Source organism: Anas platyrhynchos, chromosome 3 (assembly GCF_047663525.1).
Source record: "Anas platyrhynchos isolate ZD024472 breed Pekin duck chromosome 3, IASCAAS_PekinDuck_T2T, whole genome shotgun sequence".
Classification (NCBI taxonomy): Eukaryota; Metazoa; Chordata; class Aves; order Anseriformes; family Anatidae; genus Anas; species Anas platyrhynchos.
The window spans coordinates 105,002,869-105,011,285 of record NC_092589.1 but is presented as its reverse complement, the minus strand read 5'-3'; the positions used below and the strand labels follow the sequence as shown (position 1 = coordinate 105,011,285).

The 8,417-nt window shown below is 42.6% G+C and overlaps 1 long non-coding RNA gene across 4 annotated transcripts; it reads right to left on the bottom strand.

Moving 5' to 3' along the window:
* Nucleotides 1-678: 678 nt before the first annotated feature.
* LOC119716422 (uncharacterized) lies at nucleotides 679-8,365 on the bottom strand. 4 transcript variants are annotated; one of them, XR_011808558.1, is made up of 5 exons: nucleotides 6,048-8,365; nucleotides 4,935-5,046; nucleotides 4,055-4,178; nucleotides 2,899-3,150; nucleotides 679-2,444 (listed from the first exon to the last, which is right to left on the bottom strand). It is a non-coding gene; the product is annotated as an uncharacterized lncRNA (long non-coding RNA). The 4 variants fall into 4 exon arrangements; XR_011808556.1 differs by having other exon boundaries at nucleotides 2,964-3,150; XR_011808557.1 differs by lacking the exon at nucleotides 6,048-8,365 and adding an exon at nucleotides 5,624-6,040 and having other exon boundaries at nucleotides 2,964-3,150.
* Nucleotides 8,366-8,417: the final 52 nt, after the last annotated feature.

Sequence of the window (8,417 nt, the reverse complement as noted above, 5' to 3'; positions counted from 1 at the left end):
TTCTGTGATAGCAAAGCACTAAACGACTCCTGATGACAATCATCCTACTTATCAGGCCCTGCAACTACTGTTTCTTCAAACCAATTAAGCTGCTGTGTGCCAAGAATAATAATAAAGTCAATTGCATCAGCAACACAGCATATTCGTCTCCACCTGGAAAATGTACGAAATGAAAGTATGAATGATGTAAAAGGAGAAAATCTGTAGAAGTCAGCCCTCTGACAAATGATGTTTGGACAGTATAAAAATCAGCCCTATGTACAGACTACAGTGAGGGCCTGATCACCACTTAGGTGCCTCTTGAGTGAACTTAACCTGCACTTAATTAGTACATAGTCTTTGCATTGGTTCATTAGGAGTAAACTTCAGCCATAATGAATATTTATCCAAACACTCTCATATTTCTAGACTTTGGCTTATGTTCAACCTATTTCAATTTGTTTCATATTGCAGCTAAAGGATCCTGGAAAAGACACCTACAGAGGTGCAGTGGGATGAGAATTGTCCTCTCGGGCCACTCTGCTTAAAATTGTAGGAACATGGAGCTACACCCACAACAGAGAAACCTATCTCAAAATTTCTGGGAAATGTCCTAACAAGATCTTGGAAAACAGACTTGACGTTTCCAGGATACATCCTTCTATTAACCTGTGAGAATAAATACGTGTTCAGTAAAGCTTTGATGAAGTAGTTTTTATTACTGCATGATTATTATTTTTTTTCCCACAAGATTCCAAAAGGGGTTCTTAACTCCCTTGTAAACTTATCATAAAACTGGAGAACCAATTAATTTTAAACAACTGCTGGTCAGATAAGTCATTGCCATTTCACATTACTGCTCTGTGGACTGTTTGCCACCACCACGCCTAAATCTTACCTGGGCAGCTACCACCAATCCTAAAGAATTTTAAATCCAGCCAACTTTCTTTACAAAAGGAACGTTTTCTTGCAACAATATTTGGAATCAAGATGAGCAATCTAGAATGGTATAACTACCTTACAGTTCAAAAACCTGAACACAACAAGGTGCTGGTCTAAAGAGAAAGCCTATTAGTACACCAACTACATCATATTTTGTGAGATGTCCCAGCAACTAAGAACATTTCAAGCTGAAAGGCCTTCCAGGCTTGACAGGTATGGTTGATTGCCATTTTCTATCTAAGAGAAACAAGAAAATTATGCATTTGGCACATTGGGCACAATATATTTGGGGCAACAATGTGTGTAAGCCACAGGTTTTTGTGGTTCTGAAGAAGGACAAATTGACTGTTGCCTTGAGAAGGATTAATTTTATTCATTTGTTCACAAAAAGTTTGCTTCTGACATGTTCTAGGAAAATATCTGCCCAGGTTCTCTTCTCATATAGCAGTTTTTTATAATTCTGACACAGATTCCAGTATGGGATAGTGTGACAGCCACAATAGCAGCCACAACATATTTTTTAAATTATGCATTCTAAGAAGGAAAACCTACTCACGAATAGAAACTAGAGTTTAATTTTCTGCATCGCATTATAAAGCCTGACATTTTTTCTGTATTATGCACATTGATTCCATGGTATGGGAACGATGAACGTTTTGGGTATTCATTTTCAGGGAAAAAATTGGGCTGAGGCCAGGAAACAACAGCTGGCACTGGTCCAGAGTTATCTGCTGAAACGTAAGGAGGGGCTGCTGGAAAATTACTGATCAATAAAACTTTGACTTTGAGAAATTTCTTGTGTTGGAGATAATTAAAAAAAATCACTTTACATCTAAATAACCCAATGAAATAAAAAATAGCATGATGGGAACCTGAAAAGTTTTAAATAAAATAGCTAAGAAAGGTGGCAATCTACGACATCAGAAAAACAGAGATTTATGGAATATTTTGTACATTTAGCATCATCTTTTATACTAAAGCTTTCCCTTCAATTATGACAATGAAATAAATACCGGAATTTAGTTATAGTCGTGTATTCTATTTGAAAGTCTCTAGTGGTTAAGTACGTGGAAAATGATCTGAAAACTCCCAATATTGCTCTTTACCATCCGGAACATCTCGAACCCTCAGACTAAACTCCTCACACGCTCACCCACAGATCAGTTCCCTGTTTGAATCTCCCCATTCAGAAATACCACCCCGCTACAGAAATGGCATTGCCTAACACAGCAAACGGCAGCGTGTTATCTCGCTGGTTTGGGGCTACACATTGTAAGCATAGCTCTTTATCTCAACAGGAAGCTTGACAGTCTCTTTAGCAGCAGCAGTGCATGAAGAGAAGAAGGGTGTGGGGCAGTGGAGTATCTCTCTCATTTAGGTTTCTCCAGAAGGCAAAAGTTCCCGGAGGGAAGCTCATCCCACTAATGTAGGAGGCGACTCATTGCCTAGATACTTCTTCCACTAGTCGAGCTTTTTTCTTGCTTGTAGCTCCATGGCTGCTCATCCCGTGCATCTGAGGCTTCCTACAATATTAATGCAAGTAGTTAAGTGGTACAGTTTGCATGAGCACAGGCCATCATTAAGCAGCTTGCTTATAATTATGGCATGTGCCAGGGATAAAATATTTCAGTAAAGTGAAGACGTTGTATGCTAACCACTACAGTGCATTCAGTTGTTAAGGATGCATATGTAGTGTCCTGTTCTGGGCTTGTCAAGGAGCATTTCAGCCTAAAATATGGATAAATGTATGCGTATATGCATGCCATCCCCCTCTGCCCCTGAAGGATAATTTCATTCCATATATAAATCCTTGTTGTTGATCAGGCAGATAATCATAGCTAGGTAGAGACCTAACATGCGTTTTTCATAGTCCTCAGATTTCAGATCTTTGTACAAGGAAGGCAGCACCAAGTCCTAATTAAACTCCTAACCGAGAATCTTCACATTACAAACCGTAAGGAAAAATTCAATACGTACCCATTAGGCCACATTAAGCTGACAGAAGAATGCTTCAAAACTGAGTTTGAGAAAAAAAATCTTACCCTGAAACAAAGTTCTTGTCTGATTCTTTCTACAGCCTTGATTTTGACCAATGAAGTTCACACGAGACAGGACGGTTGCCCCGCATCTTCCCACAGGTATCACTGGTTAACCACTTGTCTGCCTTCTTTGCATTCCTGTCTTTTCTGTCCTCTCCCTTACTTCCTTCGTTCTTTTGGTTTGCCAACACTGGGAATGATCGGATAATTATAGTTCTGCTGCTAGTGCTCCCTTAGCAGGCACTGCTTCAGAATAAAAGTGCCTCTCTTTCTAGCACAGTTGTCACATGGGGAATTACCCCAGGGTACCTAATTGTACAGGTATAATTGTTCATGATTTCCCTACCAGTCGGTTTGTTTGTCTGTACTGGAATCATAAAATGAAATAAATGCATGGTTCCAGTACAGACGAACACCTGACCTTCAAGTATCTACCAGCCTTAGTGTTATACAGCATGGAGCAAAGGAATGGATTTCACTTACACAGGGAATGGATGCTTTCAGACCAAATGCTTGTCTATTTTCCCAGCTGTTCATTGATCCAGTAAGAGGTATTGCCTCTCTGCACCAGCTTTGCTTGCCTGCATCCCTAGCTCATCACAGGCACACAGGTTTAGTGAAGCAGACTAACGAGGGTGGCCAGCAGCAAGCTGCCCGCGGGACCTGAGGCTCTCTCGCAACCTCCCCATGCTCCCAACCACATCCTCGTGCCCCCTGCCCAGCCCCAACTGTACAATCTGGGTGACTGATGTCACACCACGCCGCTGGAGAACCTGCTTATACGGCAGCTGCCGGGGGAGGAAGAGATGGGGATAAAAAGCCAGAAGTACAGAGGTCAAACAGAGCTCTCGCTGAGCTTACTAAACCACCAGCTGATGAATCTTCCCAAATAGCAGCACACCCTCAGGCGTTTCTGTCTCATTCCTCAGCGCCCCCTTCCCCTCTTCTCCTTCCTTCTCTCTCCTTCAAAGACGTGCTAAATGGGTGCAGGGTTCGTGCTCTCTGCCCCTTTTTTGCCGTGCACATCCATTCCCGCTGCCTGCTTCCTCATCTGCCGTGGCCAAACAGCCCAAGAGCTAGCAATCTTTACGTACCTCGTGCAATACAGACGTTTTCCAAAACTCGCAGTCTCCCAGCACCACAACGAACTGCTCACAGATGAGTGACTTTGATGGTCCGCTCCCATAGGCTGGGTAATTTTTCTTGGATAAAAGCAAGCTATATAATTAGAAAAGGGAACTAGTTACTTGTAATGAAAGTATAATCAAATCACCATTAAAGGGAAATTAGCTGCATTTATCTTAATTCTTGGGGCCCTACTGCTACCTCCCCATAGGAGAAGCTTCAGGAGGACAAAATTTCCTTGGCAGTCTCAGTCACGTTTGCTCCTCCTGTTTGTTCATGCAAAAGTGGGCCCTTTATTGTGTTTTGGCAGAGCAAGTTGCATTTAACCAAACGAAAACCATTAAGAGACTATTTGTTTCATTTCCATTAAAAAAAAAAGGCACACCTCAACTTGCATGGGCATCATTCACCCCAGCTGGCTGCTCTGTCCTCCTGCTTGCAAGTCACAACTGATGGGACACAGCCACGGAAAAAAAAAAAAAGAGAGGCCCAAGGGAGATGTGCACACGCTTTGTGTCTAACTAGACCCATGTGTGGTGTTCCTGGAGAGGAATCCCCGTGGGACTCCTTCCACGAGCCTCTCCTGGCAATTGTAGCACAGGGAGGCCCTGGGGCCTTGGAGCCACTTCACAAGGGGAAGGGAAGGGAAGGGAAGGGAAGGGAAGGGAAGGGAAGGGAAGGGAAGGGAAGGGAAGGGAAGGGAAGGGAAGGGAAGGGAAGGGAAGGGAAGGGAAGGGAAGGGAAGGGAAGGGAAGGGAAGGGAAGGGAAGGGAAGGGAAGGGAAGGGAAGGGAAGGGAAGGGAAGGGAAGGGAAGAGAAGATGTCTCAAGGCAGAGGTAGGCAGCTCACCCAGATAAAAGAGGTCTGGCTGTACTCCCCAGAGCTTTTTCCAATCTTTAGCACCACACAACGCAGAAGGACAGAACGAAGAGGAACACTGCTGTATGCGATAACGTGATAGCTATTTCACCCCCAGGGAGAGAAATGGAATTTAACATTAACGACTGCACTGGTATGAAAAAAGAAAGTGTCAAATGCTGAGATTTTGCTACCAACCATGATCAATAACTGCTTCGGTCTATCAACTACAGCAGCATTTATCCCTACAGCAGACACCAGGATTCATCAATATCATCCTTCAGCAGCAAAGCCCAAACGACTCCCAGCACAGACACACTTTTCATGCAGCAAGCTAAGCCAGACAAATGGCACTCAGCAGCAAAATTGAAATTCAATACCAGCCTCCCACACCGACACTCACCTTCCTCACCTAAACATGCCTCGATTTCTCTTCTCCCACCAGAACACAGTTTGCATAAACTCTGCACCCATTATAAGCTACATATTCAACAACTTCTTTTAAGGGCTTGTCCTGAAACAGTTAGTTTATCCCAGTAATGAACAAGCCATGCAAGTATTTTCAAAATTTAATAAGTCCTGTGGCCTTCCTCACAGCACAGTACAGATACAATATTGAGTCGTGCTGAATAAGGTCTAAAGAGCTTGATCCCACTAGCTCACATTTATTTGTTACTTACTGGATGTGATGCGTTAACCTCCTACAGGGGTGACCCTTTATTTTTAATTTAAGTAGAAGAGCACTTATGCAGCATCTTTGCAATATGAACACAAAATACAATAGTGCAACAGCAGGTCTTCTCCTTATTCCTTTGTTCTGAAGTCCCCCAACCATGTGGGATATAAATAAATCTAAGCAATGTCTTACTGGATCTGGAAAAGTTGTAGCCATCATGTTAGTTCCTCTCTGCAAACTTAAATAGAGCTCGGTCTGCATGGACACACTTAGGATGCTTTTCATGCTTTAGATAAAATGGTTTAGATTTTTTTCTCACAGAGAAAATCAGAGGAAATTCCAATTTTGCCCATGCTAATAAACTTTTTAACCATTTAATCGAAGAGCTCCGACATCTACAACCACTAAAGTGGCTCCTTTAAACTCACCAAGAAGTTGGCCTGTTTCAGGTTGTGTCTTTTGCTGGTTTCAAGGAAAACTACCCAAATACAGTAAACCTAAAGAGAAAATTCAATTTCAATATTCTCAGATAATATCTTAAAAATTGCAAGCAAAATTTTCCTAAGACTCCATTCTCCGGTTCTCATGTAAGACTACTAAATGCTCAAGGAAAGCTCTCTTTTCTGCCCACAAGCTTTATTGAAATTTGAGAAAAGAACAGAAGGGCAGAGAATACAGCTAGGGAAAAAATATTAGGAAAGAATAATAGGAATAATAGGATGGGGGAAGAATGGGCAGGAGCTGAGCAGAAGGCAGGATACCAAAGAGGACAGCAGTGCAAATTAGAAGACAAGTAATTGGGCAAAGAAGAGGACATAAAGTAGCAAGGGGACAAACGAGAAGCCCTGTAACTGCCAGAACACAAAGCCTTTGCAAATATGACAAAAATCAACTACAAACAGTCTTATAGTTATGGCAAACAACTGAACCTTTGGAAAACTGGGTTCTGACTCCATCCTAAAGTTCACACGTAAGTCTCAGGAATTTGCACTGTATACATTCCTCATATTGCTCCCCCACCCCAACTGGGTAATTTGCAGAGCGAGCTGCCAAGATGCTGCACTTCAGGAGGTGCATCTGAAGTCAATGGGAGGTGGACGTTCAATGCACATCAAGCGGCAGAAAGGAGAAGCAAAGGTCCTTGATTTAATGTTTAACACTCTGGAAGAGAAAGCCTTATATTTCTCCACAGAGGCACGAAGGAGTGTTGATATTTTTATTTTCCTGGACATAAGAGAAGATAATGCCACCCATTTCATAATGGTATTATGCAGATAAAGTCGTTAATGTTTAGCAGGACGACAGCATTCCTGAAACGCTCTAATGGAAATTAATATTTTTTCTTCAATGGAGGGTGGTGCTGTGCAGTAAGCTGTGCATTAAAGTATACATGGAATAAGCATTAAAAGAAACATTAAATAGAAACAAAGAATTGGAAAGCTCTTGAAGTTCAGTCTCCTACTGCCTCTGGCGACTACACCACATAGGCACTTTTATAGGTTGATCAGGTTCCTCTTTCAAAGCAGCTGGGCTTCCTGCCCTCTGTGCAGAAAAGTCATTCCATAACCTCATGAAAGTCCCAAATTTCCTAATTCCCAGTCTAAATTCATCTATGCCCATTTTGGACCCGTTTGTCTTCCATTTACAAATTTAATAAAGTTCTCCAGCCATGTTTTCCCTCCTTTCGAGACAATGTCAAATCTCCTCTTAACCTTTATTAAAATCAACACAGCAAATTCTTCCAGCCTCCTCTCATAAAAGCTTCCCAGAGGTCATCATCCAACTCAGAGATAGGGTTCCTCTGGGGAAACGAGATTATGGCTACGTCTTTTAAAACCGTATCACACTAAGACACAAAACCCCAAAGGACCCCAAATGGAACAGAAGCCCAGGCAGCAGCTGGAGCACGTAGCAGGCCTGGAGGTAGATGCTCGGGCCATGCAGTGTTCAGTGACTGCATGGCAGTACATCTAGATCCATCACAGACCTCTGTAGCCAGCACTTCCCAGCTTTTTAAGACAGTTTTGCATTTCTCAATGCAAGTTTTCAGTCGGTGGGAGGGAGGGTTTGAACTACAGTGCATGAGAGACTGAGGTCTTCCCAATTTTTGAGCAGAATCAGTGAAGGAGGTAGCCTTGATTAGGTGAGCTGTCCGTGCTGAGCTAAAATCCACTCATCTGTGCCTTACACACAGAATGGTTGGTTTCATCCCTGATGGAGACGTGATATTAATCAAGGTTTGGTTGCACAATTGGTCAGTTCGGGCCTTTCCTTCACATGTTAATAAAAGCGATGACTTGGGGTTTTGAATATGAGAGAATATCCTAGCGACAAGGAAGAATAAAAAGGCGACCTTAGACTGTAGCAAATTGCCAGGACAGTAATTTCTGGAATAGAGTAATATATTTCCAAAATCCTTTCTGTGAGAGTTTCATTAACTTTGAAAGGGGTATTATCAATCGTGTGTTGTGTTGTTTTTTTTCTTTTTAACAGAATGAATGCATCTCAGACTTGAATTACAAAGGCGGGGGTTTGTTCACAGCATGGACCCAATTTCCACATGCATCATCCCAGCCCTAGTCCAAACACAGACCGAGAGCTTTACGGGCTGAGACGATAACATCCTGGGGTTGATTCATGGCATTCATCATCCCATCTGGATGCTGAAGTTGCTGAACATGACTAAATTTGGCGATGCTGGAAGGAAAGGTGAGAAATGTCCTCACCAAAGGCATTGGTGACCCTGAGCTAGCCCGAGGCCTGAGGGGCAGGACGCCTGTGATCCGCTCCTGGGTCTC